At 42.5% G+C, this 18,223-nt stretch overlaps 1 long non-coding RNA gene across 3 annotated transcripts in view; it reads right to left on the bottom strand.

The window, feature by feature from the left end:
- The window catches only part of LOC149119590 (uncharacterized), a 134,720-nt gene that overhangs the window by 85,867 nt on the left and 30,630 nt on the right, over positions 1-18,223 (bottom strand). Inside the window, exons 3-5 of one of the 3 annotated variants that reach the window (XR_016227874.1) lie at positions 7,493-7,661; positions 2,238-2,409; positions 248-549 (exon numbers count right to left, since the gene is read on the bottom strand). The exons of 1 other annotated variant lie outside the window; for it this stretch is intronic. This is a non-coding gene — a long non-coding RNA (uncharacterized LOC149119590). Of the gene's footprint in view, positions 1-247; positions 550-2,237; positions 2,410-7,492; positions 7,662-18,223 lie in introns of those variants that run through there. One more of the 3 variants, XR_016227875.1, reaches the window with a different exon arrangement.

Raw genomic sequence — 18,223 nt, 5'->3', positions numbered from 1 at the left:
TGAACTGAAGCCAAGACAGTGCATGAGTTGTTCTTGGAGAAAACTCGTTAAGAAGCAAAGAAGACAGTAGTGAACTACAACATGTGAAGGACCACCAGACAAAAAGAAACCACCAGAGATTATAATTCACTCCCAACCTGGGGCAAATCCAAGGCATTTAATTAGGAAGATTTTTAACATTTATGACATTTTAGTGAAATAGGTGAGCAAAGGATGTGTAGAACCACCTCCCTGGGCCATCTCAAAGGTGGGAAATCTCCCCTCCATCAGTGTGGTTTGATTCATTCCTGTCTAAAATGAAGGGCTGACAGAGACAACCTCTGAGAATTTGCCAAAGCCCCTGAAGTTCTGTGAGATCACTTTCATCATTACAAACAAGGGCCAGATACTACAAAACCATCAATCTTCTTGATTTTTTTTAAATTAAAAATTAGGGGCCAGATCCATGGTGTAGCTGTCAAGACTGCCACCTGCAGCACTGGCATCCCACACGGGCACCAGTTTGCATCCTAGCTGCTCCACTTCTGATCCACCTTCTTGCTAATGTGCCTGGAAATCAGTGGAAAATGGTTTGAGTGCTTGGGTCCCTGTACCCACATGGGAGACCCAAATGAGACCCCTGGCTCCTGGCTTTGGATTGGCCCAGCTGTAGCCTTTGCAGCCATTTGGGGAGTGAACCAACGGACAGAATCACTCTCTCTCTCTCTTTCTCTCTCTGCCTCTCCTCTACTTTTGTGTAACTCTGACTTCCAAATACATAAATAAACAAATCTTTTAAAAAATTTAAGGTTAGGCTTATTTCACTTGGTGTAATTATCACCAATTCCATTCAGAAAGACAAATATCACGTCTTCTCTTATTTGTGGAAGTTAACATATACAGTATAAAAATTGCTTGGATGTCACATCTTTCAGTATATAGTTATAAATAAAAGAGCTACATTATACCATGTACATGACATATGTATGCAGCTATAAATAAAAGAGCTGAATCATATCATGTATATGACAATATACTCTTCTTTCCCCCACATTATGATCATTGTCAGGATTCCCTTACTTTGTAATATTAATATTTCTGCTTTTAAGAAAAATAATAATATGTGTATGTATATAATGTCTACATTTGAAGTTAATAGACAAAATGTTTAAAAATTGTTAAATTTTAAAACTTAAGAATAAAAGAGAATTACATCTGACACACCCAAGCTGTACATATACCACATTCCTTGCCAAATCCTGAATCTTCACAGGTACTACTTCCCAATAAATCTTTTGCCCCCCTGACTTCATTTCAACACAGGAGTATACTTTAGTTCTTGTTTACACAATATGGAAAAAATATAAAGTGTATCTGATCATCAGTTCTCACATAATAATCCATAATCATATACCTATATATAATCATGGTATATAAATATGTTCATAATCCCATTCATATTCATGAACACATGCTGAAGAAGGTGCATACAGAAGACAGAATTATCATTTGAAACAAGTAGCACAGGTGTGCTCTCCAAAGGCAAGAACTGTAGTCTTTCATTTACACATTTTACTATCTGACTTGTCAGTTTTTTCTCACGTGAAGAGTGCCTAACTTCATTTCTACTTGAGTTTCCCCATGAATGAAACTCACTGCTGACATTCAAGGATGACTGCTTTCAGTAGTGGAATTTGACTGTAGTCATTGTGGTCTCAACGCCTGTTCATTTAAGGATAGACAATTTATCCTTGGAGCCAGGATTGTGTGTGTTGTAGTCAGGCATGCCTCTATATACTATGGACAGGGCTAGATTCATGGAACCCATCTGTGACAGGAGCTGCAAACTGGCCACACCAGTACTGCATGCCCTGCTAGGTTTTGCATAGTCAACAGAATGCTTGAAATACTGGGGAATCCTATGCATACCATGCATACTAATCTGAAAATTGTAAAGTCCTACAAGTATGCTAATCAAAGGACATTTTACCTGGTAAACTCTCTACCTTGGATTTCATTGCCTTTTGTTAAAATACTGTTTCAACTATGTGGTAGGCAGCATTCTAGGATGACTCCCATGTTCCCATCCTATATGATTTCTTCCCCTTGAGTGCAGACAGAACTGATGAGTTACTTCTAACCAACAGAATTTGGTGAAGATGACGGGATCTCTCTCCTGCAATTATCTTACGATTTGTATAGAAGTCCCTGAGCGGACTTCTCTCCACTCTCCTGATTGCCTTGAAGAAGAAACTTACCTGGATTTCGGTCACAAGGAAATGAATCCTTCCAACAACCTCAGAGAGCTTGGCAGCAGATCTTTCCCAAGCTGAGCCTCAGATGAGAACACATGACGCTTTGATCACAGCCTACTAAGATCTCAAGCAGAGGATTCAGCTAAGCTGTGATTGAACTCCTGGATTACAGAAGCTGTAACAGAATGAATGAGTTTCTTAAAGTTTTTTTAATTTGTTTATTTTAGAGAGAGAGAGAGAGAGATCTCCCATTTTCTGGTTCACTCCTCAAATGTCTGCAATGGCCAGGCTGAGGCTGGAAGCTAGAAACTCAATCCACATGGGTGGCAGGAATACAAATTCTGCCATCACTACCATCATTACTGCCTCCCAGGGTCTGCATTGGCAGGAAGCTGAAGTCAGGAGCCAGAGCTGGGAACGGAACCCAAGCACTCCAATGTGGGACATGAGCATCTTAACCACTAGGCCAAATACTCACCCCATGAGTACTGTTTTAAGCTGCTGAATTTGTGGTAATTTATTCCACAGCCTTAGAAAACTAATACTCATACCAAGAGTCTCTTTATTTAAATTCTTCCTGCTTTTTTCTCTTCCACCTCTCTGTGTTTATTGGAGGTTGTAAATCTCATTTGTGTTAGTTTCAGAGCAAGCTTTTAACATTTTATGGAAAGGCATAATATTTTAGAACATTTTCCCCTAAACTATCAATAAAAATGGCAAAATATTCAAATGCTTTACTCTTATAAAATTCTGTTTTAATAAAGTCCAGAAGCTTATTAATGAGAATAAAGTCTGTCTTGTTCATATTTCACATTCACATTCAGTTTGGCCTCTGTCTCCTAAAAGGTTCATTTGTATTGAATAACTGAAAATGAAACACAACAAAAAAAAGGTCCCTCCCCATGGGGCTGGTGTTGTGGTGCATTGGGTTAAGCTTCTGCTTGCAACATCAGCATCCCATGTGGGCAGCAGTTTAAGACCCAGCTGCTCCACTTCTGATCCAGCTCCCTGCTAATGTGTCTGGGAAAGCGGCAGAAGATGGCACAGGTACTGGAGCCCCTGCCACCGAAATAGGAGTTCCAGGCTCCTGGCTTTGGCTTGGCATAGCTGCAGCCATTTAAGTAGTAAACAAGTAGATGGAAGTTCTCTCTCTCTCTCTCTCTCTCTCTCTCTCTGACTCTGCCTTTCAAATATATATATATATATATTTTTTTTAAAGTCCCCTCCCCAAACCTAAAGAGCAGAAAAGAGACTTTGGCTAATAGTTGTTTTTAATCCAAGCCGTCTTTTAGGTAGTAGATTTTCACTAAATTGCCAACTAAATTATATTTCTTAAAGGAAGAAGAGAAAAACTTAAGCATTTCAAACATTTAAAAAGGTTTTACAAGTGATTATATAAGTGTCGGATTTTGGTATTTTAGTGATACAGAAAAGAAAATCAACTAAAAGAAGCTAAAAGAGAAGTGTTTCTGTGGTACTTTTATGTTTTATGTCACTCGTGGGAAGGCTAGTATAAGTTATTTTATGCACAGCATTATTTTCTAGAGTGACCTTTTGCTATATTTATTATCCTGCATAATATGTAATAAACACATATCAATATTTCTTTACATCATGCAAAGCCCTCTCTATCATTTGAAATGAAAATTATCCAAATGTAATTTGAAAGAGCAAGTGTGATCTTTCAGCAAGTAGCAGAAAGGGACATGATGGATGGTGTAGGGCAAACGAAAGAGTTTTGGTATGAATTATAAATATTCTGTAATATCTTTGCAAGACTGTAAAAGTAGATGTCTTATCTCCTTAGTCTGCCTTTTGCTCCTTCTTTCTTTTTTAATGGAAAGAAGATGACCTACTATATTCACTTAGGTAAAGTATCTCAGTGTGCCTGTGATTGTGAAAGCTTGACTAGTAAGTTAGTGAATATCACTTTAACATCATCTCTTCATATCATTTGCTATATATCCTTTCTTATCAAAGGAAGCATATATGCTCTGGAAATTTTTTTAAGTGAAAGAAAACTGTAGAGCAGAGAAAACACTGTATCAAAGGATAGCTTATAATACAAACAATTTTCAAAAAATCACAGATATAAGGACGTGGACTAGAGGAAGTTGAGAACAGGAGGAAATGCTGCCACAAAGTGAAAACTTCTAAGAGAGTTGAACTTAGTTTAACTGAGAGAATTGAAGACTTTGTAGAGGATCTAGAAGAGAAAAGATTGAAGCAAGAGAAAATAGTACATATGACTTTAAAAAAAAAACTAAAAGAACTGTGATTTTTTTTTAATTTGAGAGGCTGAGACAGACAGCAAGAGACAGAGAACTCCCATCCACCAGTTCACTCGCCAAATGTCTGCAACAGTCAAAGCTGGGAGCCAGGAACTCAATCCAGGTCTCCTGCATAGGTGGTAGGAACCCAACTACTTAATCCGTTACCTGCTATCTCCCAGGATCTACATTTCAGAAAGCTGGAACCGGCAGCAGAGCTGGGACTCAAAGCCAGGCACCCCTTTATGAGATGCAGATATCCCAACCAATGACTTAATCACTAGGCCAAATTCCAATCCTTAAAAGAACTGTGATTTTTTTTTAATCTGAGAATTATGTAGTATGGAGATAAAATGTCAGCTATATTCTTTTCACACAATCTTGGAATTCACTGAAAGAGCATTTTATGCTTAAATACTACAATAAACACATGTCACAATTTGTGGCCCTTCAGAACTTTTGCACACCTGAGTTTGGAAGATGGCCCCTGTTATGAGTCTTGCTTTCCCAACAAAGGAGCCAGAGACTCACTTTCCCAGCTTTCCTTGCAGCTGAGGTATGAACATTTGTCTTATACACAGTCAAGGAAGTGCACCACAGGAGACATCAATTTAAACGGGGCAAATCTAAGGAAACAGACATGTGGAGATCTTTCTCCATTGAAAGTGATGGTAGAGGCAATGGCTTTCCAGGCAAAGATGACAGCAGTTCAGCATCCATCACTCAGGATCAATGGGGCAACTTGTGTCTATATCCAGTGGTGGAAATGATGGGGATGCTTTCTGGAGCTGTAGCGGCAATTAGGTGTCGTGACTGCCCACATATCTTCAAGCTGTGCTGTCTCATCCTTCCACAGAATCCATTGAGATAGGTTTTCTGTTAAGCCAGCTTCAAGGACTTTTGATGTTTGCAACCAAGAACCTGATGGGAACTTGATGGGAATCCCTTCCTAAGCAGAAGGGCTCTGAAACCTGGGGACAAAGGGTTCATCTACAGAGAGAGATTAAGTAAAATTATTGTGATTTTACTTAATCTGGATTCAGAAAATAATAGCACTCTGAGGAAGTTCTTTGTAACTGAAAACACCACAAATGCATATGCTAGGCTAAGTAGAATGTTTAACAGTTAGTAGGTGGTTCTGTTTCATTAGACGGGGTGAGAGAGCATTTACTTTAAAAAGTAATCACATCTAATCCACTGGTAATAGAAAGTGGTGGAGGCATAAGAGAAACTAAAATTGCAGAATGTTGTTAATTACTGAATCTGATGAATATTCATTTGTGTGTTTGAAACTGTTTTAAATAAAAAGGTTGAAATTAAAAATTATAAATTAGGGAGGCAGCATCAGTTGGAAAAACATAGGTTTCCCTATTTTTCTTTAAAAATGAGAAAGAGAAAGAAAACTAAACATTGCTCAAAAATTCAGATACCAATATCTGGTCAAGCAATAGAAGTAAGTGAGAAAAACGTATGAAAAGAGAGCTAAGGACAGATTTATAGGGCATACAACTACTTTGTAGGTCCTTTTTGTCCTAAGTTTCTCAGGAACAGCTTATTCATTTAGTCCACAAATATTTCTGTCAGTGACTTCCATGTGTTGACATTGTTGTATGTACTTGGGATATACCAGGAAATAAAGATATACCCTTCCTAAAGATTTTATTGTATTACCTAAAATTTCAAAGACTTTCATAGCTCCAGTCTACAAGATTAATTATCTATTTTTAACAAACTTAAATAGTCTGAAAACCATAGGATTTTATAGTTCAAAGGAAGTTAAGATTTCATAAAATGTAACTACTAATTTTATTACGATTGATAATAATTCTTTGCCTTTGAGACCCAGAAAGGATAAGCAATTTGCCAAGTTTATACTGGCTGTTAGTAGCTCAACCAAGAGCTCCCAATGTGCACTTTGATATTCTTTTGCTACACCAAAATGGCTTGCTGCAATGCAATGGCTGTGGTTGATTGGAAACACTTTAACCTATAAATCCTATTTATACATACGGGACCTACTCCACTTGACTCCACTGTTCTCCGTGCCCTTTCTCCCTCTCGATGACTCTATGACTCTAACCTGATTGTACAAGTGACTAAGACATGCCTTACCCTTTGGCACTGACATCCTCATATACCACCATATTCCTTTACCATTGTCCAGCTGGACTCTCCTAATTCAGAGCCTTTAATCTTCTCCCATCACATACATTCTTCATTGCCCTAAAAAACTGGTCAGGACATCTTCCAGTTATCAGTATGGTTTAGATGTCTGGGGACTCAATAGTGAACAAAGAATGGGGGCCACTGGGCTGCCATTGCACTGCTGTAGTTCATCATTTCCAGGTTCTCTCCTACTTCTTCACGCCATAGATGATATCATCTCATGCAGCCCCAAAGGGCATTCTGTTTCTGTCTTTCCTGTGTTTTACACACTCAGGAGTTTCTGTTCACCACATCACTAGTCTAAGATCCCTTAAAAATATTTGAATTTCAAAAATGCTTCCAGGGACCAGCATTGTGGCACAGTGGATTAAGCTGCCACCCAAGATGTTGGCATCCCATACAAGCACTGGTTCAAGGCCCAGATGCTCCATTTCTGATCCAGCTCCCTACTAAAGCAGCAGCAGATGGCTCAAGTGCTTGGTATCCTGCACCCACATGGAAGATCCAGATGGGGTTCCTGTCTCCTGGCTTAAGCCTGGCCCAGCCCTGACCATCACAGCCATTTGGGAAGTGAACCTGTAGGTGAGATTTCTCTCTTGCTCTTGCTCTCACTCTATCACTCTGCCTTTCAAATAATAAATAAATGTCTTTTTTAAAAGTAAAAAAAGAAATTATAATTACTGTGTTTTAACATAATCTACTCAGTGATTATTTAGCTACCTGACACCCCCCCCCCCCGCCATGAAGTGTTATAGTGTTTAGGTCATCTATTGCTGTGTAACTCTCAAAATGAAATGGTTTAAAATTATTTATTACTATTACCTCTCATTCTTCTGCAAGTTGACTGGGTTTGTCTAAGTGGTTCTTGGGTTTTCTCAGGTGGTTGCAGTCAGACGGTGGCTGGAGTCACCAGTAGGTTCAACTGGGCTGGATGTCCAAGATGACTTCTTTAGTTGTATGTCTGGTTCATCAGCTGGGATGTCTGAAATAGCTAGGGATTTGCCAGGCATTTCTCTCATCATATACCTCATTCATGTAGCTGCTTAAGCCTTCTCAAAGCATACAGATGTCAGAGTAATCAGATTTTGTACATTGCATCTGGCTTCTTCCAGAATGTTCTAAGAGACCCAGGTGGAGACTGCAAGGCTTCTTTTGACCTCAAAAGGAGATGACTACAGAAAGGTGTAAATACCAGGAGATGAAGTTCATGGGTGAAGGGATTGGGGGTGGAGAGAGTGTGTAGTGATTAGTTATCACACAAAGAGCAGTGGAATCTGCAGTTAAAAGTCAAGTTCACTACGGCTGGTGCTGTAGCACAGTAGGCTAAACCTCCACCTGTGGCACTGGCATCCCATATGGGTGCTGGTTCGAGTCCCAGCTGCTCTTCTTCCAATCCAACTCTCTGCTATGGCCTGGGAAAGCAATAAAAGGTGGCCCAAGTCCTCGGGTCCCTGAACCAGGATGGGAGACCCAGGAGAAGCTCCTGGCTCCCGGCTTCAGACTGGTGCAGATCCGGCCATTGCAGTCATTTGGGGAGTGAACCAGCAGATGGAAGACCTTTCTGTCTCTCCCTCTCACTGTCTGTAACTCTACTTCTCAAATAAATAAATAAATAAATAAATTTTAAAACAATGTAAAGTTGACTGTTAGTCCACCTGGCTCACAGAACTATATTTTTTAAACAAATATAATTGTCTAGGGACCGGCGCTGTGGCGTAGTGGGTAAAGCCACCGCCTACGGTGCTGGCATCCCATATGGGCGCTGGTTCAAGACCCAGCTGCTCCACTTCCTATCCAGCTCTCTGCTATGACCTTGGAAAGCAGTAGAAAATGGCCCAAGTCCTTGGGCCCCTACACCAGCGTGGGAGACCTGGAAGAAGCGCCTGGCTTCAGATCGGCGCAGCTCTGGCCATTGCAGCCATCTGGGGAGTGAACCAGTGGATGGAAGACCTCTTTCTCTGTCTCTACCTCTCTCTGTAACTCTGTCTTTCAAATAAATAAATCTTTGAAAAAAAAATAATTGCCCAAAATACAGCCCTCATAGTTTTGTTAAACATAGAAGACTCAGAGTTCTTTTTAATTAAACAAAAGAGAAACAGAAGAACTTTGAACTCAGGTAGCTTCCATCTCTTTAAACTGTATTTAATCTCCCATTTATTGGAGCATGTGATAATCACCCAGACTTTGTTCTGTGGATGGCCAGAGGCAGCCCTGCCACTGTTCTAGGGCTGACAAGCCAGAACAGGTGAAGCCATCTTGCATGACTCACCTTGGCAGGAGTAGTGACTCCCCAGCTCTGGGTCGGCAGACCACCTGCTCCGTTTTATACACACAGGCTCGCCCACAGCCTGAAGCATCCCCAGAGTCTTTTCAGAGATGGCAGCTTGAACACGTGTGGAGAGAAGACATCCACTCTTCTTTCCGACAAGAGAGACATTTTGTGAAGCATTTGGCAGCGTGCTGCCTGGCACAGTCATCTGGCTGGCACACTCCTCCCGCATCAAGTTATGGCACTGCCACCTCTACTCTGGAGAGTTTAGAAATTTCATTTTGCACACCCTGAGAGATATGAGTCATTTGGCTTGCAGAGGAGGAGGAGGAGGAGGAGGAAGAGGTGGAGGAGGAGGAGCGGCCATCTGCTAGTCATGAGCAGATGACAAATACCCTGCTCTGCGAATTTCCATCCTCATTTCACAATATTTCAGTAAACACATTTTGTAACCTTTTTTTTTTTCAGAGTTCCGTAGTGCTTAAAATGGATTCTTTCTTGGTAAACAACATATAAAAGCCACCTTCCTGCCTTCAAACAACTGTATTACCGAAGTGACATGAAGGAAAGCATCGCGAAATGCTGTTTAACGAGCGGAGCAAAAAGGATACACCTAAGAGTCTATGATTCTACCCCATGCCATTTCAGACCAATCTGGAAATGTCTCCAGGCCTGGCAGAGGCCGCTCCAGCATGCACAGCTCCATGGTGACCTCTACTGTCTGCCTGCAAAACTCCCCCAAATAGCTCCCATCCAAAACAGCATTTCCAGATAGCCTCTCCATAACATCTCTTTGTGCTATGCTATAGGGAAGAAGGAAGCTGAAAACAAGAAAGGCTAGATACTTTACCATTAAATGATGAGAGGCAGATTACATCCATGAATTAACTGGGAAGTAATGCAAAATCGAATTTTGTGTTAGCTTCAAGCTGTGCAACACGGTTCAATGGGGAATTGATTCTTTCTTCCCCTACCTTGACCTGAAGAAACTATCAACCACAAAAACTAGTGAAATCCAAGTGGAAACTTGGGATTAGGGAGAAAGGTGAACACACATATATGAAGCAAAAAGGTTGGCTCTGGGCATCCTCAAAGCCCAAGGGAAAAAAGATAACAGAAAAGGAAGTAAGAAGCATGGCTAGACCTCATTGTGAAGAAGAAAGACTACATTATTTCTTAAGCAAAATGATTCTTCTTGGCATTAAATTTTGAACACAATTCCCATGGTGGTGGTGGTGGTGGTGGTGTGTGTGTGTGTGTCTGTCTGTGTGTGTGTGTGTGTGTCTGTGTGTAATGTCCTGGGTGGTCTGAAGGCTGGCATGCTCCTTAGACTTTGTACTGCCACCACAGGAACAGAACTAGTAGGGCTTTTTCTTTTAACTTTGATGAGAAAAAAAGAGTACGCCACTGAGAAATGAAATACATCCCTGCTGACAAGCAGAGAAAGTGAGAAATGGACCTGCTGGCAGCCAGGCCATGATGTTCTCAAGTAATATACACAGTGCTGGCACAAGATCACTCCATGATTATATTTGAACCAAGATAAAGATAAAGCCACCGGCAATCACAAAAATAATTAAACACCCTGCTTCTCTGGCTAACGTGACTGTTGTGTCTTTACCCGTGACAATTCCAGCCTCATTCATCTTATATGCAAATTATTGAGGCCCAAATACTATATTGTCCCTGCCTCTTGAGGAAACCCAATCCAGAGTTGAGCTCGGCTCCCTTAGACCATCCAGGGAATCACTCAGAGTAAGCCTGATCCCGATGATGGGCCCTCTGTCTCCTCTCCCTTCCCAAGGACTGAAGGTTTCCTCTAGCATATTGTTGTCTTTTGCTGCAACTAGCTCAACAAGCCTAACGTTTTTATATACAAATGTGTTTTTGCCTGGAGGCATTTGGTTGGTGGGCTTCCATGGCATTGAGCACTGCACTCTAAAGGGCTAATGGGCTAAAGGGCTTAAATTAATATGAGCGAGTCAATAGTCCCACTCTTTGTCTAGACCGAGGACAGCATGCCTATTGGAAGAAATGGATGACTTTTCTCTCAGATAACCTTCCCTAAGCATCCCTTTGCTTGTCCAGGCTGCCAATATAAAATCACTTGCAGATAGCTGAAGATGAAATTATCTCATGGAGGTCAGTTCCTTGTTGAAAGCTGATCCATGTGCTTTGGGTAAGCCCTCACCAACAAGGATAATCTGCCACTGTGGCCATACCAGCATTTGTGGGGGGAGGACCCAAATCCCTCTTATTTTTTTATTTTTTCTGTGAACCCCTCTCTCGATTTCAATGGTCCTCCAACTTCTAATGGCTCACGTCAAGCCTGGGGACATCCCTCAGAGTTTATGAGAGTTGATGCAGACTACTAACCCCTGCCTCCACGCCCTTGACCAACTCCATTAGAATTGGATCAACTCAGAGGTATAAAATACCCTCCGGAGTTTCCTTCAGTATGACGCTGAGGCTGGGATTTTGTCTTGCTTAGTTTCTGGTCCAGCACTACCCTGCTTCCCTGATTGCCTTACTAGCTTGTCCTGGGTGCGTGGCCCTCATCAGTCAGGTTCACACAATCTTCATCACAGGCTCTGCTTCTATGAAAGTCAATGACATGCACTGAGCCTGCAGTATAGGCTATGAAGTAGAAATTAGATCATTTTGTTCAGATGAGGAAAGGCTCAGAAGGGTTTCAAGGACAGCTTAGGGTCACATAGTTGATAAGCAGTAGACTAGACCTAAGATCTTCATCTCTATGACCTGTAAGGTAAGGGTATCCCTTTTTCACTATGCCTCATTGCCTGTTCTTTGAAACCTTGGATGTGGCCTTATCTCCCATCTCTGGGCACAGAGAGGGAATGTTCTGATGCATGGCAAACGTCTTTTGCCAAGCATCTGAGGCATAATTGAATGTTTATACTGCCACCTGGGGCATGGTGTTTCTGAGCACAGCATGCCACCCAGGGTTCATTGCCACTCCTTCCTTCCTGAGTGCTGGACAGATCATCCTTGCTGCACATGACTGCTAATCCTCTCTACTCCCTCCTCCAGCCAATCTACCACGTCTCACAGCCTTTATGAGACAAACGTCGAAGTCATGACCCAGGATAATGCATGTTTTCTATCCATTCCATCACAAAGAACAATCAGAACAGTCACTGCTGAATCCCACCTTGTCCTTTCCACTTGTTAACCCAGAAAACTGGGAGTCATCCTTGCAAATACCTCCATGTACACTGCAAGGCTCCTCTTTCAAATTAGAGTTTAAATGTGGAAGGAATGGTACTTACTATTCCAAACCACTAACTACTGAGGCCTCCCTTGGTCTCAGACTGTCTCTCATCTCTGAAAGAAAATACTGAAGGGATGGATGGAGGGATTGTAGCATCTGCTTCCTACATTCCATTGCCAGCATCACCCAGGAGGTCCAGTTGTTGATGGAAGGGGGAGGTGAAGGGCAGGAAGATTCACAGCATCTCAGCACTGAAGTGGATTTTAACTACAAATGAGTCCTGCTCTGATGCAGAAGCTAGCATTCCCTCAGCAGCAGGCCAACCATGAACTAGCTCTGTGGGTTGTGGCCAAACACTTTCACCAACAATGGATTTTGCCAATGAACTTCACAGGGATATTGTCCTCTCCCTGTTAAAAGTCCCCTTCACTGACCATGGGGTCACATCAGAGGAGGTAAAAAGGAAACTGAACACAGTGAGAGAGAGAGTAAGAGAGAGAGAGAAAGAGGGAGGGAGGGAGGGAGAGAGAGAGAGAGAGAGAGAATGTTAACATACACTAGGACAGAATGGGTTGAAAAACATAAATGTGAATGTGATGCATTTTACTTGTCTGAGCCTTAACCACTACACTTAACTACCTCTCCAGGATTTTTGTCAAAATATCTTATGTCTTTGTTTACATAAGGATTCAGAGTTGGTGCAATGAGTGGGCAGAAGGATAAGCATTCTGAGTAGTATAACTTGAGTGGCATAAGGGTCTACGCAAGTGCCTGATATTCCATCAATAGATTCCATCATTCAGGTTAAGATTTTGCTTCCAGAAAGCTCTGATTAACTTGAGGACAGCAGCATACAAATCAACTATCACTGACACCTCAAAGTCCTATGAGAATTTGTTTACCAGGTTATCAAATACAAAGCCAGATCCAGAAAAATAATAACTATTCAAGTCTGGGGATAGAAGGAGGTTGGTATTTGGGGGAGGACTCTGGTCAAAAATCAAGAGAGGGCAGCATGAGAGGCTAAGAGCTAGGTGGGGAGCAGAGAGCAACAGTTGTCATGTGGTGGAACTCTTATAGCCCCTCTCCAGGCAGCAACTGTAGAACCATGAAATTGAAGAACATGCTCTGTGGCCAAAAGGTTGGAGCCCGATCTGGAGTCATATGCTAGAGAACCCCAATTTTCTTCTTAGACACAACAGGAGCATCTGCCCCCTGCCCAACCCAAACCCCTCTTCCCCTAGGAGTCCTCGGGTAGCTTGCAAAGCCTGACCCACAGGCAGAACTCTCTGTGCAACGCAAAGCCAGGCCTAGCCTATCTAGCCTATTGGCCCTCATGGCTCTTCTATTTAGCACAACAGGTACATGGCCAGCCTCTGTATTTAGTCCAAATCTACTGCATGAGGAAATTGTCCATGAGGTCCAGAGTCTTGGCTCCATGTTGAGCGAAAAGACAACATGTCCAGAGAAAGTAGTCTCTGGTCCTATCTGTCGTGTTTATCACTCTGTGAAAATCCCAAATAGGAAATCAAGCTGGCTCTCAGCCCTAGGAATGAAGGTTCCTTGGTGAACCCTAAAACATTCCTTGTGAGATGGGGGAAAAGGGGAAGAAAGGAGGACCAGAGCCCATACCCTCCAAGGGAGTGTGGGAGAAAAGGAGGCTCTGTTAATGGGGACAGCAAGGGATTCAAGAATTCAGATTAAATGACGTTGTGTTAAGGAGCCCGTGTGTGTGTGTGTGTGTGTGTGTGTGTGTGCTTACATGCTAAAAACAGCACAGGAATGTCCATCATAAAGTCCACCATGTCTGGCCATGTAGACTGGATCTATTTCCTCTCTCTGGAGTTAGTTAACACATCCTTAACAGGGATTAAACCAACCTCAGGACTAAATAGAGTAACTCAGTGATATGTGTGAAACATACTGGTGTTTCCATAAATAAATGTAAATCAGTATTACTAGAAAATTCCTGGAAACAAGTGCCTAATTAGCTAAATGAAAAGAAACTTTGAAAATTGAAAAACAATCTTTGTAAAATTTTGCATTCTTTTTCAGATCATTTTTAATTTTTATTTATTTGAGGGAAAGAGACAGAAAACTCTCCCATCTGCTGGTTTGCTCCCCAAATGTCCACATCTTGGACTGGGCCAGGCCAAAGACAGGAGTTCTGAACTCAGTCCAAGTCTCCCACATAGATGGCAGGGATTCAGGTATTTGAGCCATCACCTGCTGCCTCCCACAGTGCTTAATAGCAGGAAGCTGGAATCGGAAATGGAGCCGGGACTCAAGCCCAGACACTCCAGTATGCGATAGGGGTATCCTGAGTGGTGTGTTATCCATTGTGAAAGATATTCACTCCTAGGCCGGCGCCGCGGCTCAACCGGCTAATCCTCCACCTAAGCGGCGCCGGCACACCGGGTTCTAGTCCCGCTCGGGGCGCTGGATTCTGTCCCGGTTGGGCCCTGCACCCCATGGAAGACCAGGAGAAGCACCTGGCTCCTGCCTTCGGATCAGCGCGGTGCGCCAGCCGCAGCACGCCAGCCGCAGCGCGCCAGCTGTGGCGGCCATTGGAGGGTGAACCAACGGCAAAGGAAGACCTTTCTCTCTGTCTCTCTCTCTCTCACTGTCCATTCTGCCTGTCAAAAAAAAAAAAAAAAAAAGGAAAGGCCAGTGAGTAAACACCATCCTGAAACTCGGGGACTCTCCATTCACCTTTGTCACTTGAAGATGCGGGGAACAGTGACCAAAACATAGCTAAAAGGGGTTCAAGACAAGCACTTCATCAATGCTCACTAGGCTGGAAAAAAAAGAAAAAAAAAAGAAAGACATTCACTCCTGAAAAGCAATTAAATTCAATTGTAACAGGCAGTAATATGAACAAAAAATATTTACTGAGCACTTAATGCATGCCATTTTGTTAAGTGCTGTACAAATAGTACCTCATTTAATATTCATGACAAATCAATGAAATAGACTATTATCTTCCCCATGTTACATTTTAAGAAACTGAAGCATATGGTAAGTATGTGACTTGTCCAATATCTCACAGATAATGAGCAGTGGAACCAGGATTTGAACCAAGACATCCAGAGCTGGAACTGTGCTAAACTGTTGCTTCACACATGCTTAAGCTACATGCAAATACAGGAGTAGAGCACTAGCTAACAATAATCATCATAACGACAACAGTTACTATTCTTACATGGTATTATGTAGTGCTGGGTGCTTCATTTGCTCATTAACATGCTAGCAAAAGAGGTAGCACAGGCAAAGTGAACAATTGTACCCAGCTCTGCCACTTCCTAAGAGTGTGACTTTGGGCGAGTTAATTAACCTGTGTCTCTGTTTCTTACTCTGTAAAATGAAGATAATCATAGTACTGGATTCCTTTTTCCTATAATGAATTAAATGAGTTAATATTTGGAAAGCCCTTGGGATAGTGCCTGGCATGGAGTCAAGGTTATGTGTGTTTGGCAACGCTAACTACATAATGAGAATTACAAGTACGGTCAGCTTATGCGTGGTCTTTGCTTTCTGCATTCTCTAAGAAGGAGCATGTGTGGAGCTAATTACAGGTTAGCCATGAACTGGCTAGAAGCTAGAAGCTGAGCCTCACCATCTCTTCTCTGCTTTTTCTCGCCACAGACCCTTCAGCGGCCACTGCCCCTTTTGTCTCCTCTCCAGGACCATGTGTGAGATGGCTGCCCTCCTCTCTCTACAGTTATACAAAATGTATGAAACCAGCCACTGTCAGCTCAACCTTCATCTCCGGAGCTGCCTGTCCCCTGCCAGCATCCACTTCTGTTCTGAGTCAGGAGAGCCCTGTGGTGAACTAAAGAAGCAGCAGAGGGGGTGTATTGGAAATGATTGCAGCAGTGTCTACAATCAGCTAGAGTTTAGGAAAGAACAAAAGAAAATAAACCACAAAGTATGCCACCACCAGACCTGGGGTGTGTGTGTGTGTGTGTGTGTGTGTGTTGGGGTGGGGAGCATTGGTAGAGGGGATGGTCAGGAAAATGGGGAGAAAGGTACACCAGAGCCATAAGGAACAGGGAAAAGCACTTCCATATGTTTCCCCAACCCCTTCCTGCATATGCAAATACATCACTCATTCACACAAAGCTCTGTGTTAAGTCATCAAATCTTCCTGAAACAGAGGGAACACTCAGATTTCCCTGGAGAATATCAGGTGAGGCCAAGCCTACGCTCAGAGCTTGCCAAGAGCATTCCCACAAAGCACAACTCTCCAAAACATCTTCCGTTACAAGTTCTCCAACACATCCACTATGGAGGTAATGGGAGGGAAAGTGAAGACTCCACCAAAACAATCCTTTATAATAGAATTTTACCTACATAGTCATGTACACACACCCTATCACCATCTAAATGCAACTGAAGTCACAGGAGACTTGAAAAAGATGATCCTCCTAACTGCTCACGTTGCCACAGCCCATTCCCCACCAAAATGAGTTCTGGTGAATTTCACTTTTGTCTTCCTACTTGGGACTCTCTCCTTGAGCTTTGAGCTCCAGCACTTGGAAGGAGCCTCCCTGCTGCCCAAGGACTACCCTCCACCTGCAACTGCTTGCCTTGAGTTGTTCCTGCCCCCACAATTTCCCATCATACCCAGTGTCGGGGAAGTGCCCCAGTCTATCCCCTTGGACCTTTAGCCAAGCCCTTCCTGCTCCATAAACTGATGCGGAATTGCTGAATGAAACAACTTCAAGAAAATTGGATACAATCTATTGGATTCCCCTCAGAGGCCCTGCATTTTCACCAAGGCCTCTGGAGACTCCATTACTTAAAGCTACCTTGCATGGATTTCTTCTATGTCTGGCATGTCACTAGAGTCCAGATTTTAGTCCCTGTTGGCTCACAGACCCTGTTTGATCCCAGAGGACAGGAACTGGTCCAACTTCAGTATTGTTTCGATTTGTTTCCTTTTGGTTTCTCTTAAGGCTGGGCTCACAGAGAATATCTTCCTTCCAGATACTCCAGGGTATAGTGAATAGCAAAAATTTGATCTCTTGCTGCCTTTCACATATGGCTAGAAGTTGCATCCCAGATAATTTGAGAATGACTTGCATACTCTTTTTTTCACTCCAGCTATTTTAGCTAGTGATAATAGATGGGATTCTTACCATCCTCCTTAGTTTTGAATATTGTTTCTATCACTGACCACCTACATGTCCTCACTTCTACAGACTTCAATTTCCTTATCTGAGATGGGAATTTAAGATACCCACATTATCAGGTGAGTGAGGATTAAGAAGGTGCCTACTACATAGTAGGTGCTCAATAAAGGATTGTCACATCCTCCATGTTGAATCCATGTCTGGCCCTTGTTGATATCCCATACTACTTGATACATTAGGAATCCAGTGTTGGTTGTGGAGGTTTGTCTGATGCTCAGCAAAGTCCTGCCACGTGGGCAGTATGCCAGCCTGATTCTCACAGGGAATGTGGCTACACTGCCCTCAACAACAGCTACTGTTCTGTTGTCCAATGAGGTCATTGTCCAGAGCAGGAGATGGGAACCAGCATCTTTCTCTGCCCCTAATTCCAGGAAAGGTGAACAACAACACCAGGATTAATTAGCTGGAGCTAAGGAAGAGGTCTTTGGGATCCGTAGGTAGAAGGTTCATCTTGAAAATGAAAAACCCATTTCCGTAATAACTTCTGCTTTATAAATGCCCTTTCAAATGCTGCCATTTGACAGGAAAAGCTTTCAGCTTTCCTTTTTTTTTTTCCAGGCTTGTGACCTCTCACCTACTTTGAATGATTCACTCAGTCTATTCACTGCCCAGGAATGTTGGCTTTGGCAAAGAACCGCAAGTCTCTTAAAATAAACACAACTGGGCTTTCATCTCACAGTGATTGCTGCTGGCTGCATATTTCACACACTGTACAGCAGGATATGTTAAATTAAAATCATAATCTCTCGGGTGAAATACAGGGCCTGGTTAAGACACTCGAGAATTACTCATGCATTAACTTCCAATGAAGAGTTTGACTGAGATCTTTAGCCATTAACTCTCCCAGGTAATGGTCT

Source organism: Oryctolagus cuniculus, chromosome X, assembly GCF_051225735.1.
Source record: "Oryctolagus cuniculus isolate XC-2025 breed Fujian yellow rabbit chromosome X, ASM5122573v1, whole genome shotgun sequence".
Classification (NCBI taxonomy): Eukaryota; Metazoa; Chordata; class Mammalia; order Lagomorpha; family Leporidae; genus Oryctolagus; species Oryctolagus cuniculus.
This window is presented reverse-complemented; position numbering and strand designations above follow the sequence as displayed.